We start from the raw sequence: 18401 nt of genomic DNA, 5'->3' as shown, positions 1-18401 counted from the left end.
ATTAGTTACCTGGTTAGCTTCAGCTTTTTAAAAAAAATTACTAGTGCAGGGTGCTGATGGTGGACATAATCCTGTTGTCTTTGACTTTTTTTTGTCTTGACGTAATCAGTGGGTGGTCTGCAATGGAAGATAATATTGATTTAATATTGTCTTGAATTCAAACATCTTTAATCTATCAAGAAAGGGAAGGAAGAAAATAAAAATACCTTTTAATATATTGAATGACTTTTTTTTTGAATCAGCTGAAATTCCCCTCAAGTGCAGGAGTGAGACGCTCGCAAAGTATTTGTTTCGCAATACTGCAATACTTGTGAATGCAGTTTTAATCAAATCAAATCAAATCCACTTTGAAAGAGAAATTTCACTCCCTTGTCTCTTGCTTTTTGTAATATTGCCACAATGATACCAAGGGTAGTTTTGGTCTTTGCTGCATCAGAGATGTTCAACTGCTGTTATGTCTGTGGTATTGTTCAGTATATCTAAATGCGGTCGTAATTGCTGCACAGCAGATTTACAATGTCGAGTGTCAAAGGTTATGGAATATAATTCATGAACTGCAGTCAGGATGCAAAAGACCCATCAGCCACTAATGTTCATCTATGTTGCTAGTTTCATGTCACCCTTTTCTAAAATAACAAAACTATTCTAATAAAACAACTCCTATGGAACATTAATTGTTATTGATTTCATTCACTTAATTTAGTTGCCATTTATTTTTTCACAAAAGTCGTGGAGTATTTTATGGTTCCGATGGCAATGTGCATTAGCATTATTGGAAGCAGTCCCAGGGTATTTGAGTTGCATTTTCAGTGTCTTAAAACACTCCACATCAGGGTGCCTTCTGACTTGGGTATTGCTTTAACAAGAGAAGTTCTAACGTTCCCAGTGATTTAGCACATCTATGATGCTAGCAGTAATATGGGTTACTTTTCAGTATGAGTTTTAAAAATTGTGTACCAATTTACCAATAATTTAGAATGTGTGAATCAATCTACCACCTATGGGGCAAAACTTATTATTGTCCAGGTAGATCTTTTGCAGTGCTTTGACCGTGATGCCCAGTCGGTTGAATGCTTTTGACTATGGTGACAACTACATAATCCAGTTCAGTCAGCATCATGTTCTTAAAGTGATTCTGGTTTTTAACTTTGATTTTACCATTCCCTCATCAGTCCAGGGTGCTGTTCAGCTCAAACACTTTTTTCATGATCTGTGACTGAAAAGTAACCAATAAGTTTCATTTGTAGTGTACTTTTTTATTTTGTAGATGTTGCTAATGAGGTGTGATGAATGCCATACTTTGAGATGTTAGTATTTAAAAATAAATGAGAATTATAGCATTCCAGTTTATAATTCCATAATCTTGATCCATGGCTGCAGGCAGCTTAACATTAATTGCAATAAAATAGTATCCAATACAATGAGGCCAGTCATGGAGCATAGGTGAAGGTCTAAGATTTAAGATTCAAGATTAAGAGGTATTCTTATGGGCCAATTTTTTTGTCTTAAGTTCTGCAAGTTGTTGTTTCCACAGGTAATGTGGTAAATAACATCTTCTCAATCAGCTGTAATGATGTGTGAAATCTGTAGTATTTTAAACTGAAGGTCAATTTTAACTTGAATGTTTCAGTGTCTCCTCCTGCTTTCCAGCAGTCGCTGATGTTGCTTGTGAGTAACTGGGCAGGGGCATGTTGTTAGGCAAAGCTACTACATGATTGAAGCCCATGGAAACAATATTGGCCCTTGGAAGGAGTCTTCATGTTAGACCCTCTATTATAAGGGATGCTCCGTCTGGTTTTCAGATCATATTGCACATGTTTTATAAACAGTCTATTCAATGTGTTGTTTGTATTGTTTTGGCAACCTTTTTATTCTTTTTGATTTTTGTATATTATGTAAGAACATACAGGACTCATTAACTATGTGATGGAATGTCACTGCTTTGTTCCCCCTTTTAAAAATTTCTGTCACTTTCGATTTCTCGTGATTGACAGCTTGTGCGGTGTACAATTTAGCACGTAGTTTTGACAATGTAGATATTCTGTGTGTATGTGGGCAGCCAATGTCAGTCAATGCAATAATGTCTTCACTTGTCATCCAAAAGTGCATCATGGTCAGGAGCAGGAATCCAAGCTGAGGTTTGCTTTTCTTGCTATCTCCTAGTATTCCTGTTACCCCAAGGTAACGTGGGGCAGAGCCTGGATTTCTTTGGTCTCTTGAGGTCAATGCTTTTCAGTTTCCATCCTGAGCTATCAGAAAAAAAATAGAAGTTGCAACATGTATTTCATAAATAAAGAGCTGTAGTTGGCCACTTTTATCAATGTCTTTTTTTAAAGAAGTGACCTCATGAGGTTTTTAAACTTGCTGGGAGAAACATTGAATAAATAAGCCTTTTTAAAAGTGCAGTTTATTGTGGAATAAGAACTGGATATTTCTGTTGTTTGTCAAAGTTTGGCAATTTGAAAAATTATTCATTTTCTCAAAATAGACCAAGCTTTGAAAAGAAGCCTCTAATTCAGGGATTGCATTAAATGTGCCAAGGAATCCTGTTCCTCACAATAAGTATCCTTGTGTTTCAAGTCTGTATATGTGGCACCCATGTAGCAATTGGTATTACTGGGAAGCTTTTTTTAAACAGTCATTTTATGGATAATGTATTTTATAACATTCTGGTGATCAGTTGTATTACATATGCTAATACTGTAAGCTATGAACCATTACAGAAAGATTGCTGTTTGAAATTTTGCATGGATGACTGAATTTTGTACACAGTGAATAAACAATGATGTCCTAATTAAAAGACATGGATTTATTTTGCATTGGATTAAATCTCCAATTGTTGACTCTAAATGCTGATCTCTAAAATAATTCTGCATTCTGTCATATTTTCACTCAGTTTGTTCGCCAGTCTTTTAACAGCACTGATTTACACAATTAAAACTTCTCCAGAGGTGATCATCATTCTGTGACTTGTGCCATGGGCCCTTCTTGTCACTCTGTCCATGTGGAACTTAATGTGAGTGCTCCATGTTTAATCATGTGTACTTTTTGAGCTGACACTCATGGCATTTTTATGCCCAGAAGGTTGTAATTGCAAGTCTCACTCCAAGCCTTGAGCTTATTGCAGTTTTAAAAATCAGTGTGCATTATGGAAGGACTGTGCTGCATTTTTTTAAATGTTGCTCTTTGAGCCTCCAGTGTACTGTCCCAAACCAGGTTCCAATCATTCTGGTGCACATTACTAATCCTATGGCACGTTACTAATCCTATGGCCCTTTTTGTAGGGAGAACCCAGGAGTTTGCCTGATGTTGATTACAATTCTGAATTATCAGCACCAATTCATTTTCTTTTACAGGATTACACTGCACACAATTACTGGAGTATTTGCCTATGTAACAGCAGCAACAGTTTTTTTTGTAAATATATTTATTAGCAAATGTTTTTAACTTTACAAACATGTAAATTGTATTTTTTAATAATTTTATAATACAACTACTGTCTACTAGCTACTAACCTACCCTATAATACAAAACAAACCCTAACACTGTGCAAAACAACACCAATAAATAAGTAAATAACTAATAGATCCAATAAAAAAAAGCAAAGAACAACTATACTCGGTGCAAAGCTCCCAAACAAAGGAATGGGAGCGTTGTGTATATATACCTCTATTAACTCAGGAGATGCCATCCAGGGCCCAGGGGTCAACAAACCTAACCATTCTGGTTAAACAAACACCCTAGTTAAGATAGCTGACAAATCTATATACTAATAACTCAAAAAGGGCTGCCATGTCTTATTAAAAAAAATGGTCTGTTGTTTGGTGCATCATGTTTATTTAAAAAAAACATCCAAGGGAATGTACTGTATAATTTCTGCCATCCCAGCAAGCCCAATGGGTTCTTAGACACCCAGTTCATCAGAATGTTCTTCCGTGCACAGTATATATGCAAGAATATTAAATCGTTTCTTCCCATGCCTGTCTAAAGTTGGTAAATTCAATAGACCTGAGAGATATTGGGTCTACTTGGACTTCAGTCTTCAATACCCTCCCTATCTCTCCTGCCACAGCGCTCCAATAAACACAGAGCCTGTGGCATGCTCAGAAGCAATGGGTAAGAGTACCTACACTTATTTTACATTTGGGGCACATTGAAGATGCCCCTTTTTAAACTTCACCAGACTGTCTGGTGCCAGATGAACTCTGCAGAACTTCTAACTGCATAGCACATGTCCTATTACAGATTCTCCCATGTTTCAGAAGAGAACTCCACTCCTCACTCTTGCTCCCAGACATCACATAACCAGTTAATGTCCTGCCAGGCCCTGCCACCCAGCAGGCAGTAGAGGTCACTAAGCGAAAGGGTGCTTGTGGAATGTAGCAGCAGCCTCTCTGTATCGGGCTTATAGAGCTTAGTGAGAAGCGTAGTTTTCTTCTGGATGAAATCCCTAACCGGAAAAAAACAGAAAAGATCTCTGCTGGGCAACCTGTATTTGCAGCTCAGTTGCTCAAAAGTCATTGTAACCTCCCACTCAAACAAGTCTCCCAAACTAGAAACTCCTCTCGCTGCCTATCATTTGAACCATGAGTCCATCATCCCTGGTCAGAACCCTGACATGACCACTATCGGTGTAAGTGGCGAAGTTTTAAATAAGCAACCCTCACTCTGATGCATCGCCCTCCATGCCCTGACTGTACTAATGACAATGGGGTTCCAGCAGTGGTCCATAACTGTCCTCATCTTATCCATGAACAACAGGTTAATAAGAGGGTACTTTGCCTGGGTGGCCTCGATATCCAGCCGTTTGAGTTCGGATTGTTACCGACCCAATCGCAGACAAAGGACAGCAGGGAACTCAATTGATAGCTTCTGATGTCTGGGAAATCAACACCTCCCCCTCCTTGAGGCAACTGCAATTTAGTAAGTTTGATGAGGGGTTGCCCACCATGCCATAAAGGAACGAAACTATCCCATAAGCTTCAGCAGCGTTGACCTGGGAAACATTATAGGGAGCAGATGCATGGGATAAAGTAAACGAGGATGAACATTCATCTTAATGAGAGATATTCAGCCCAGCCATTAAATTGGAAGAGCCTCACATCACTGGAGATCCTGTCTAATATTGTCGAGCAAGTGAGCAAAGTTAGTCCAAAATAATAGATCAAACTTGGGGATAATAAGAATGCCCAGGTATCAGAACCCTGCCCATGACCACTTAAAAGGGAACTTAGGGAGCAGCAACAGTCTTAACTGCGCTACTTCAGAAAACAGCCAAAGAATGTGACAGGCTTTGAAATTTTCTGATGAGTGTGATAGGTGCTTATGCAATTATGATTCCTGCTCCTTCCAACACAAAATTACAATTATCAAAGGCAGTGGAACAATTTCATATCATGGCTTAGCCCAGGTTTGGGTATTTGGGAGTCTACCCCATTCTTATGTCTATTCACAATTTGCACTAGAACTGGGTGAATGTTCTTCTAGTGTCTTTGCCGTCATCATCTTTTTGTGGGTTATCATTGGGAAAAGTTAATGTCGGAAGAATGCCATCTGCCATATTCCTTGCTGCCACTTCTTCAGAAGCCAAGTGTAATTTGTATGATCCAGACATACAGTGTGAGGATCAGACCCAGTTTGAACTGACACAATCCAAATATTTACCAGTTGGAAAGCACTAAAAATGAACTTGTTTTTGGTATGGAGGTTTTCAAATCTCTTTAGCTGCTCCAGCTGCTCTTTATACCATTGGACTAGGAGATCCTTGCTGAGGTAATAGAGGTGAAAGTTGTCCTTGTATAAGTTACCCTGAGCTGAAAATGTGTTGCTGGTTAAAGCACAGCAGGTTAGGCAGCATCCAAGGAATAGGAAATTCGACGTTTCGGGCACAGGCCCTTCATCAGGAATCAAGTTACCCTGATCCAGATGCAGGGTTTTCCCAGGATCTCCACCTTCAGCATAACAGGTTCTTTCAAGGGTATCCCATAAAAGCCAGAGGAGTGTAAAAAATAACATCCTTCTGTCTTTCCCTTCACCCACCTATTGAATGCGCTGAGTTCAGGATTGCTGAGCCCAGTGTAGAATGCTCTACAAATGCTGGATGAAGAACACCTTGCCGGATGGAAACTGCAAGGTTTCTATCATATAATGCACCAGACAAATGTGCCTTTGAGGATATTCTATACATGCATTCAGATGACTGTGTTTTGAACTTTGTGATTAAAAGTGAACATCTTTTCTGTCTTTGTGCAAGCAATTGTGTGTATGTGTCAAAGTTGCAAAGGCAGGGATGGTGGTGGAAAACGTCTCAAGATTTTCCCATCCTACTTTAAGGACTTTAATGTGACATTGCAGCACTTTTTTGATGGTTTGTGGATGTGTAGACAACAATGTGCTTTGTTGGCAGCTGTTTAAAGGCAGATCATGTTATGTCATGCAACATCTCCCTTCCCAGAACCCCTATCCTTCAGTCTTGAGGTCTACACGGTCACTTAGGGGCCTCAGCCTGCATCTGCTATAACTCCTCATTTGGTTGAGGAAACTGGTGAAAGACAATTGGCCTGGAGGTTTTCAGTGCACAAGCTTGTGGCAGAGGCATGTACTGTACTGTACTCCCAAGATCATGCCCCCTTTTTATCTTTTGCCCTGTTATCCATACTCCAACCCTATACTCCTGCCCTCCCTTGGTCAGGGTCTACCAACTGATCTGACCAAAACTCCCTGACTGAGTTTGGAAATGAATTGATTGTCTTCTTTCTGAAGAACTTGTAGTTTTAACAGTGGCCATTACCTGCTTCTGGCACTGATGGTTCTATAGAGGTTCCAGTCAATCGCATTGACTAGGAGCTTCCCAAAGCATAACATTTCTGCACAGATGGGGTTGAGGTCTTACACTGAGCCAAATGAAGTTACCCCGAGCGTATTGACATTGGAGGGCAGCTATGTTTCTGGTCAGCGTAACACTAACAGATATTCTTTTAGGTGAGGTGAGGGAAATCCATCAGCAATTTCTTTAAATCTGTGTCTACCGAGCCTTTCTCTCATTCAAAACAGGATTTCCTTATTTATTATTATCAAACCATTCACAATTTTGACCAACTTTATGAAATATCCTCTTAGAACAAGAAAGCTTATAAGAAACAGTTTCTTCAGCCCCTCTACTTTTCCGAGGTCCCTCACTCCTATTACCATTCATAAAGTCTCCTTTGCACCATTTCTGAGATGTAATATTTTGTGCTCACAGTCATCGGGAAACATATACTAGCATTGGAGGCAGTCAACAGAAGGTTTACTAGGCCCAGACCAGGTATGGAGGGACTGGCTTATGAGGGGAGAGATTGGGCCTGTTTGAGCAGATTGGGCCTGTACTCATTGCATTATAGAAGATAAGTGGCAGCCTTAAGCAAGCATACAAGATTCTTAGAGGACTTGACAGGGTAGTTCTGAAAAGATTGTTTCCCTGGAAAGTTCTAGGACTAGAGGGTATTGTATAAGAGTAAGGGAACATTTAAGACATTGACAAGCAGAATTATTTATTTCTGCAAATCTGTGAAATTCTTTACCACTGACAGTTGTTTATTCAGTGAAAGAATTGAGGGCTACAGGGGAAAGGCAGGAAAGTAGAGCTGAGAATTATCAGATCTGCTCAGTGGTTAGCACTGCTGTCTCACAGCACCAGGGTCCCAGGTTCGATTCCAGCCTTGGGCAACTGTCTGTGTGGAGTTTGCACATTCTCCTCGTGTCTGTGTGGGTTTCCTCTGGGTGCTCCAGTTTCCTCCCACAGTCCAAAGATGTGCAGGTCAGGTGAATTGCCAGGCTAAATTGCCCATAGTGTTAGGTGCATTAGTCAGAGGGAAGTGGGTCTGGGTGGGTTGCTGTTTGGAGGGTCAGTATGGACTGGTTGGGCCAAAGGGCCTGTTTTCACGCTGTAGGGAATCTAATCTAATCTGTTAAGCTCTCATTGAATGACCAAGCAGACCTGATGAATGTTGAAAAATCTCCTTCTTCTCCTATTTCTTGTGGCCTTAGTCAGCTAAGCTCTGTAAATATTTAGCATAACTTCCTTATTTTGGTACTCAATTCCTCTATTAATAAAGTCAAAGATGCAATGTGTCTTTGCAATAGCTTTCTCATCTTGTCACCTTCAATAATTTGGGTGTGTAAATCTGCAGGTCTCTCTGTTCCTGCACTCTGTTAAAAATTGTGGTATCCATTTTATATTGCTGTTCTCATTCACATTTAATACTGGCAAAAAATTGCAATGAATTTTCAGCACAGAAACAGCTCATTCAATTCAACTGGTCTGAGTTAAACTAAGTGCCAAAAATTAAGCAAGCAGATGGTTGGAAGGAGGTACACAACAACGAGGTAGGCAAATTCTGAGAAGGGCAAAATCAATAGGCAAATAATAGACAAGGTTTCTACTATACTAAAAGTAATTGGGATAAGATCAATGTAAAGAGTATAGCAAATGTGGATTTCTTAGATGCCTCCTTCAGGAGAACATTTTTAGTCTGTATATAGGAATTCCAAGAAAATAAAGAATTCTGAAGTTATTTTTAAGGAACGATCTGGAGAGGTTGAAGGAGCATTACTGGTGGAGTACTTTGGAGTTGATGATCAATATTCAGTTAGATTTCATGTAGTTATGTAAAGATATAAATAATGACCAAGGTACTATGTAAACTACTGCCAGTTCACTGGTGCAGAATACGCAGAAGATTAGAGAAAGTGCTGGGGGTGAAATTGAAGTCATGAGAAAGTAACGGCAAGTAAAGTTAAGGAAAATCAAGACGTATTCTAGTAAATACATGAAAGAAGAGGACAACCAAGGAATGAATATATCCATGAATACTTTGCATCCCAGACTACTAGGAGAAGCAAGAGAGAAAATAATAGACTCTGACTACCATTTCCCAATTAGATATAGAAAGTTCAGAAGTGAATGAGAAAGGAAGTAAAAAGCAAAAAGAGAGTATGAGAACAGATTGGCACCTAACATAAATCTTCAATAGGCATATAATTAGTAAAAGGGTAATAAGATAGAGGGCACTAGGGATCAAAAAGGGGAGTTACGTTTTAGAGAGAGTGCAGATCAAATTAACAGGAATGTTTCCATTTCAATGGGATTTGGAATTTCAGTTATGTGCATAGATTGGAGAAGGTTGAATTGTATTCTCTAAAGAACAGAAAATTGAAAAGGTTGAAAAGTTGATTTCTGAAGAATAGTCACACTCAACGCAAAACATAACACTTTCTCTTTCCACTGATGCTTCCAGACCTGATGAATTTATCCTGCACTTTGTGTTTTAATTGCAGATTTAGAGCATCTGCAGAAGTTTGTTTTTATTTGAAGGTTGACAGGCGATTTGCTAGAAATGTTCCAAACTATGAAGGATCCAGATACAGTTGATAGAGACAAACTGCTTCCATTGCTGGAAAGATTGAGAACAGAAGCCACTTATTTAAGGCAATTAGCAAAATAACCAATTTTCAAATGAGAGCCTTGTTTTATTCAAGTAAGTAGTTGGGATCTGAATGTAGTAGCTGGGAGATTCAGTCATGGATTTCAAAAGGATATTGTAGAAGAATTTAAATAGAAAAAATAATGGAGTCAGACTATCTGGGATGCTATTGTAGAGAGCCAGCAAGAACACAATGGGGGTAAATGGCCTCTGTCTGTTGCTGTAACAATTCTATGAATTCTTTTAGATTACTGGTGAAGTGTCAAAGTACTGGAGGACTGCTATTGATATTGAGGTTTAAAAAGGGAGAAAGGGATAGACTTGGCAACGTAGGCCAGTCAGCACAAATTCAGTGATGGGTAAATTATCAGAAAACCTTCAAAGGGTTGGTATAAATCATCTTTGAGAAAGTCACAGATTAACCAAGAGCAGTCAACATGGATTCGATAAGGGAAAATTGTGTGTGATGAACTCGATTGATTTTTAAGGAGTTAATAAGAAGATTGATGAGGGTAGTAGATCTGCTGAGTTTTGTCAGCACTTTGTTTATATTTCAGATTTCCAGCAACCACAGTATTTTGCCTTTTTGCTAGAGTACGGTGTACACTTCTGATCACAATACAAGGAGAGCAGAGATTTACAAAGATGTTGCCAGGAATAAAGAGTTTTAGCAATGATAGAAGATTGCATTAGATAGTATTGGGTTTTTATTTGGAACAGGAGAGGCCAAGAGGAGGGGTGTAAAAGGTGTCTCGACAACATTAATAGCTCAACCTGCTCCCTTGAAACGTGGTAAAGGTAGAAATGCTTGAGCCATTTTTAAAAAAATGCATGGAGAGGGAATTGATGTGATGTACCTTACAGGAATACAAATCAAGATTTGGAAAGTGAGATTAAGTTAGACAGCTTTGTTTCTGGGCCAGCCAAGGAAAAAATAAGCTGAATACGTAATGAATACTGCTGCAATGTAAACGTGCCAGTGTTTAATGCCTCCCATGTACCTCCTGCCATCCAATTTCATCTAACCTTACCAAGATATCTTCTATCCTGCCTCATTTCTCCCTAAATGTTAACTTCACTTGTGGCAGTGAGCTCCACTTTCTAACTTTAGTTTCAATTGTGCCTATTCCCTTTTGCAAGTAAGAACCCAGGAAAAGGAAGAGGCACGAGGTTGAATAAGGGTGTGTTAACTCAATTAAAGCAGGAGAGTAGACATTTGGTGATTTAGGCTGTGTATGCACTACTCAATAGTAGTGAGCTGTTTGACCACATCAGTTCCAAAGCAAGTCAGCATTTTTAAGTTACTGCCCAAACTTTAAAGGGCGCACACATTTAAACAAATAGTCAGTCACCACAAATAAAAGTGATAGGATACATTGGCACCAACCCATGGAGATTTAAATTTCAGTCGGTGTCCAATAGTTGACTTCAGTTGCCATGCTGTAGTTAACCTCCATGCGATAGGAGAAAATGAACAAATTTTCAGTGTTTCTGCTTATGATTCCTATCCAGTAGTCCCATCCACCCAACCTCTTAAATTAGAATGAACAGGTTTTGAACATGAAAGTTGTTAGGTTTGACTGTGCTTTCACAGTGAATGTACTGAAAACACCTGGATATGGCATTGCAGGATAATTGGACCGCAGCAAAAGTGTGTTTGCTTTGAGTTATCCAGATTGATGTAATGAGGCCCTGACTAAAAGGAAACTATTATAAATAGTCCCCAGCCCAAGAGATGTCTATAGACGACTGAATGTTCTCTGTGCTTTTCTTAATATAATTTCCTCTACTTCTGCCCTTACTGCACCAACTCCCTCAATTACAGGGAGCAAGTGCAAGGGGTGGGGGTGCGTGGAATAAGAGCGAAGCAGAAGTAGACCATTCAGTCCCATAAGCCTGTTTCAACATACAATAAGGTCATGGCTGATTTACGTCATAGAGTCTTAGAGATGTACAGCACGGAAACAGACCCTTCGGTCCAACCCCTCCATGCCGACCAGATATCCCAACCCAGTCTAGTCCCACCTGCCAGCACTCGGCCCATATCCCTCCAAACCCTTCCTGTTCATATACCCATCCAAATGCCTCTTAAATGTTGCAATTGTACCAGCCTCCACCACTTCCTCTGGCAGCTCATTCCATACACGTACCACCCTCTGTGTGAAAAAGTTGCCCCTTAGGTCCCTTTTATATCTTTCCCCTCTCACCCTAAATCTATGCGCTCTAGTTCTGGACTCCCTTAGCCCAGTTTCAAATTCCACATTCTCATCTACCCTGATGAACTCTGATCCCTTGCTTCCCAAGAATCTCTCTACTTTTGTCTTAATAATATTCAATGTCCCTGATTTCATCACCTTCTGAGGCAGAGCATTACAAAATTGCACAGACCTCTGAGAGAAGAAATTCCCTATAAATGTTTTGGATGTGAACATAGGAGGTACAGTTAGATGACACCAAACTTGATGGTGTAGTTGCCCGTGAAGAGGATTAGCTCAGAGTTCAACGAGATTAGATTAGATTAGATTAGATTAGACTTACAGTGTGGAAACAGGCCCTTCGGCCCAACAAGTCCACACCGACCCGCCGAAGCGAAACCCACCCATACCCCTACATTTATCCCTTACCTAACACTACGGGCAATTTAGCATGGCCAATTCACCTGACCCGCACATCTTTGGACTGTGGGAGGAAACCGGAGCACCCGGAGGAAACCCACGCAGACACGGGGAGAACGTGCAAACTCCACACAGTCATTCACCTGAGTCGGGAATTGAACCCGGGTCTCAGGTGCTGTGAGGCAGCAGTGCTAACCACTGTGCCACCGTGCCGCCCACTAATCTTGATCAGATGGACCAATGAGCTGAGGAGAGGCAGACAGAGTTTAATTTAGATAAATGAGAGGTGCTGCATTTTGGAAAGTCAAGTCGGGGGCAGGACTTATACACTTAATGGCAAGGTGCTGGGGAGTGTTGCTGAACAGAGAGACCTTGAAGTGCAAATTCATAATTCCCTGAAAGTGGAGTTGCAGGTAGACAAAATAGTGAAGAAAGTGTTTGGTATGCTTGCATTTATTGGCCAGTGTATTGAGTATAGGAGTTGGGAGATCATATTGCAGTTGTACAGGACGTTCGTTAGGCCACTATTTGAATACTGTGTACATTTCTGGTCTCTCTGCTATACAAATGATGTTGTAAAACCCGAAAGGGTTCAGAAAAGATTTATAAGGATGTTGCCAGGGTTGGAAGGTTTGAGCTATAGTGAGAGGCTGAATAGGCTGAGGCTGTTTTCCCTGGAGCGTCGGAGGCTGAGGGATAACCTTATAGAGGTTTATAAAATCATGAGGGGCATGGGTGGGGAAACTAGACAAGATCTTTTCCCTGGGGAGAAGTCCAAAACTAGAGGGCATAGGTTTAAGGTGAGAGAGGAAAGATTTAAAAAGGACTCTTGGGATAACTTTTTCAAACAGAGGTTGGTGTAAATGTGGAATGAGCTGCCAGAAGTAGTGGTGGAGGCTGATACAATTACAACATTTGGATGGATATGTATATAGGAAGAGTTTAGAGGGATATGGGCCAAATACTGGCAAATGGGACTAGATTTATTTAGAACATCTGGTCAACATGGATGAATTGGACTGAAGGGTCTGTTTCTGTGCTATACATCTACACGAATATACATCTCTCTCAAAACGTCGATTTTCCTGCTCCTCGGATGCTGCCTGACCTGCTGTCCTTTTTCAGCACCACTCTGATCTACACAAAAATTATGTTAAGGTTTTCTTGAAGTATAACAGAACAAAGGCCACAGCAAACTATGGCTGGATTCCTGACACATGGCAAGACATAACCCTGAAGCTGAGAAGATAAACCCAAAATAACTGCAGCAAGCCTCTGCAACATTCTCCTTTTCAACAAAATGACAAAAGTGAAATCTGAACTATTGGATTAAGTCAACAACAGCAATATGTTGTGTTTTGATTCTTTTTTCAAAACAAATAAAGCGCATCATGTCTCACTGTTGATCTGTATAACTTCCAGGTAATGTATGGGTGCTTGTGACATTTCTATTCAGGAGATCAGAATATTTCTATAATTAGACTTTGCATAATGCAGATAGTTAGTCATAACTTTGATAATTTCTTCCTGCAGTGAGGAGTTTCAGCATGTTGTCCTGCAGCTGTTTGAATAGAAGACCTGGGAATACTGCCTCTGTCAAGAATAAATCCTCCAGCCTTTGATTTAACCATTTGAAGATGTCAGTTATTCCTCAGTTGGTAAACATTACTTGTACATGAAACACAGAAAGTGTGCACTGAGCTAGTTGATCGGTTTAGGAAAAGAAAATCAGTGATAGTTTCTGTTTGTGATTGCTATCCATGCTGGAACATATTTGTAGGTAGAACTTGGCTAAAGGCAGGCTTAGACATAGCTATAGTGTTACGTTGTTGTCTTGTCCAACACACAAGTAACAGTCTTTTACTCAAGGCATTGAAGACAACCTGGCAACTGTGGAACCTTTACTGCGACAGAAATGGTGAGAGTAAGCACATTGGTGGGAAGAATAGAAGAAGTGAACATTACTTAATTGGAGAAACATTGTAGAAAGCAGCAATAATTTGTGATTTAAGCGTCCTCATATGTGAATCACAAAAAAATCACAAATCCAAGTTGAGTAGGTAATAGGGAAGAGAGTGTAAAATGGGGAGGTCTTGCTAAAACTATATGAAGCATGGGTCAGACCACTGCAGGAATATTGTGAACAGTTTGGTCACTTTACCCAAAGATATACTGCCATTGGAGGCTGTTTGAAGAAGGGTCACTAGTTTAATTGCATGTATAGAGGGATTGTTTTATTTGGAGTAGTTGAGTAGATTGGACCTGTACTCATTGGAGTTCAGAGGAATGAGAGGTAACCTTGTTAAAAGAAATATGATTCTTTCATAGGTTGACAAGGTCATTGTGGAGAAGTTGTTTCCCATTGTTGCAGAATCTAGAACCAGACGGCATAATTTCAGAGATGAGGATTTCTTTTCTCTTTCAGAGGCAATGAATTGATGGAATTCTTTAGCACAGAGGACTGTAGAGGTTGGTTTGTTGAGTATGTTTAAGGCAGAGATTTTTAATCAGTATGAGAACCAACAGTTATCGAAATAAAGTTGGAAAATGGAGTTGAGGATAATCAGACCTCATTGAGGCTATGCCAGCATTCAGTCAGCTGAACAGATCACTTCTACATCTTTTGGTCTTATGGTAATCAACACTTTGATATGGAGAGACAAATGGCAATAAAAGAATATTGACTGAAATAAAGATTCTTTCTGAATCCACTTCCCAGCAACTGTTATTTATGGTATTGGATTCTGATTATGACTTTCCTTTGTGAAGGCAATGAAGAACTTTCAGTCAAAGTAAATTTGCAGGAGTGCATGTAAACACCAATGAATGGATGTCTAGACCTCAATACCATTCCAACATTCATTAATGCAAATTGAAGTACCATTGGGCAACATGAATTTAAGGCCTAGTGGCATTATCACTAGACTATTAATCAAGAGACCCAGATAATGTTCAGGAGACCAGGGTTCGAATCTCACCATGGCAGATGGTGGAATTTGAATTAAATAATAATCTGGAAAAAAGAGTCTAATGATGACCATGAAATCATTGCTGATTATCAGGAAAAGCCCTTCTCATTACTGATGTCCTTTAGGGAAGCAAATCTATCATCCTTACCTGGTCTGGCTACATGTGACTCCAGATGCATAGCAGTGTGGTTGACTCTTAATTATTCTCTGGGCAATAAAGGTGGGTAATAAATGCTGACATAGCTAGTAATGCCCACATCCCATATATGAATAAAAAAAATTGCTTAACAGCAGCCAAAGTAAATTAACTGCCTAATACTTCACTTTGGTGGGTGGGTTCCCTGCAAATCTGATGTGTTTTATATTATGAGTAAATTAATTAAATATTTTTAGTTTAAGTTTTAAGTCTTGTGTGATACCGTCATCAAATATATATTGAATGTTACCTAGATCTCCAGTGACCTGGAAGGGGAAAGTGAACTCAGAATGTAATCAAGGATTTGGTACTGGCTTCAGAGCATTGCAGCTAAATGAGTTTAATGGATAATTAAGTTCCTGAACTTCGATGTGACATTCAAACAGTTTCCTTTTCCCCAGCCATTTCTAACTCTCAACCCCCCTTCACTTGCTGACTCTTCTTGGTATATGCTCCTGGAGATGTTAGCTGCTCTTTGATGTTGTTACTATACCACATAAGGCACAATCAAGCTAATCCTATTCTCATCTGGCATCTGCATACGGGTACTTATCAGCAGAGTTTCGTAAAAAGGGATCAGGCAAAGAAATCCAATTATTGTAAGGGGAATTAAATAAAAATATTATGGTTCAGTTGTACAGGATACTGATGAAAGGCCACCTCTGGAGTTGGTCTCCCTGTTTAAGGGTTGACCTTATTGAGGCTTATAAAATCATGAGGGGCATAGATATGGCGAATGACAAGGGTCTTTTCCCTTGGATGGGGGAGTTCAAAACTAGGGAATATTTTTACAGTGAGAGGAGAAAGATTTAAAAAGGTCATGTGGCCAATTTTTTTACAGAGTGTTTTGTATGTGGAATGAACTTCCAGAGAATGTAGTGGATGCAAGTACAGTTACAATGTTTAAAGGAGGTTTGGAGAAGTTCATGAATAGAAAAAATTTGGAGGTATATGGGACAAGGGCAGGTAGGACTGGTTTCATTCGAGAACATGGTCAGCCTGGAATGATTGAACTGAAGGGTCTGTTTCCATGCTGCATGATTCTATGGCTCAATGAAAGATGCAAATACATTGGAAGCAGTTCAGAGAAGATTCACTAGACTTATACCTGGAATGGGTGGATTGTCTTGTGGGGAAACATTTGACAAGCTGGCCTTGTATCCATGAAGGGCTCTGGCCCGAAACGTCGAATTTCCTGTTCCTTGGATGCTGCCTAACCTGCTGTGCTTTAACCAGCAACACATTTTCAGCTCCACTGGATTTTACAAGTAAGAAATGACTTGATAGGAAAGCAATAGATGTGAAGTGGGCTCGAGTGGGTGAATATTGGAGAGGCTGTTTACTCTAATAGAAGATTCTAGAAGTAGAGGTTCACTATTTATAAATAAGGGGGTCATCTATTTAAGGAAGAAATGAGAACTTAATTCTCTCAAAGGGCTGTGAGTCTTCAGAACTTTCTTCCTCAAAGGTAGTGGAAGCAGAATCTTCAAATATGTTAATACAGAGGTGGATAGATCCTTGCTAAGTAAGGGAGTGAAAGGTCTTGGGGTAGGTGAGAATGTGAAATTGAGATGATAATCAGACCAACTATGATCATATGATATGCAGAGCAGTTTTGAGAGGGCAAATGGCTGACTTCAGCTTCTAACTCATATGTTCATAAACATAAGTAGATTTTTATCAACTCAACTACAGAGCATACACCAGAAACTGAAGCTTAAATTTTCCTGTTCTCTGGAGTGTTTCCCTGCTGTTATGTTATTAAAAGCAATTTAAACTCAGTGATACATCGGAAAGAAGCTTTTCACACCTCATTCACCTTCCAGCCATTATTTACCTTATTGCTAATTGTCCATGTTCACTGGTAGGAATTTTTGTATTTAGGAATAAACTCGATAGTTTTGTAAACAGTTCTGCATGTAGGTTTACAGTCTTGCTGGAAATATGGGTTTTAATTGTTTGTTTTGTTTCGTGGCTGTTTTACTGCCTATGTTGTATGGAAGAAAGTAATTTGAAATTCTGGTATGTTATCTCTGAGATACCAGGTTGTTATTTGGAGCGATTGCAGCTGACTGGTTATTCTGCCAGTAAAAGTGCCACAATTGTTGTGAGAGGTGATTTAACACAAATGCCCAATGAAGTTTATCCTTCACAAATGAATCTGCTTTTCCACCATCAAACTAGAAAATACACTGCAACAATTTAAGACAGAATATTGAGCGTTCTCTTAATTGACTGGAATAATGGGGAGGCGATGGCCTTGTGGTATTATCACTGGATTGATAATCCAGAGATCCAGGTGATGTTCTGGGGACCCAGATTCAAATCCTGTCATGGAATTTGAATTCAATTAAGAGTCTAATTATGACCCTGAATGAATTGTCGAAAAACACAACTGGGTTCCTCATGTCCTTCAGGAAACTGCCATCATTACCTAGTTGGGCCTATTTGTGACTCCAGACACACAGAGATATACTTGACTCCGAACTGCCGTCTGAGCCATTAGGGATGGGCAATAAGTACTAGCCCAGCCAGATTCACCCTCATCCCATAAAGGAATTAAAAAAAACCTCAGCAGATACTCTGTTAAACTCACCAAGGCTCCTTCTGCAGCACCTTCCAAATCTGTGACCACTACCATCCAGAAGGACAGCAGATACATGGAAATACCACCATCTGCAAGTTCTCCTCCAAGCCACACACACCATCCTGACTTGGAAATACATCCTTGTTCTTTCACAGTCACTCAGTCAAAATCCTGGAATTCCTTCCCCAACCGGCTGTATCTACATCATATAGACAGCAACAGTTCAAAAAAGCACCCACCACCACCTTCTGAAGGGAAGTTAAGGCAGGATAACAAATGCTGATTTGATAGCAATGCCCACATTCCATGAAATAATTGTTCAAAAACAGTGTAATCATAGTTTCTGCTAAATTGCACAATGGCCAATTGAGAATATTTCCAGAAAATTCCTGCCTTGTGTCTCAAGGACCTAGCATTAATTCTTTTCTCTGTCAAAAATATCTGCTCAATGTTAGCTTTTCTTCTGAAGCCTCTGATGGTGGGGTTCAGTTTGATGGGCATCAAGACTGCCGCAAAGGACTATCTGTCATTATTCTTCAGCTGTGAATGGAGAGGGGCCAAGTCAGCAGG

This window comes from Hemiscyllium ocellatum, chromosome 28, assembly GCF_020745735.1.
Source record: "Hemiscyllium ocellatum isolate sHemOce1 chromosome 28, sHemOce1.pat.X.cur, whole genome shotgun sequence".
Classification (NCBI taxonomy): Eukaryota; Metazoa; Chordata; class Chondrichthyes; order Orectolobiformes; family Hemiscylliidae; genus Hemiscyllium; species Hemiscyllium ocellatum.
Note: the sequence above shows the minus strand (reverse complement) of the source record.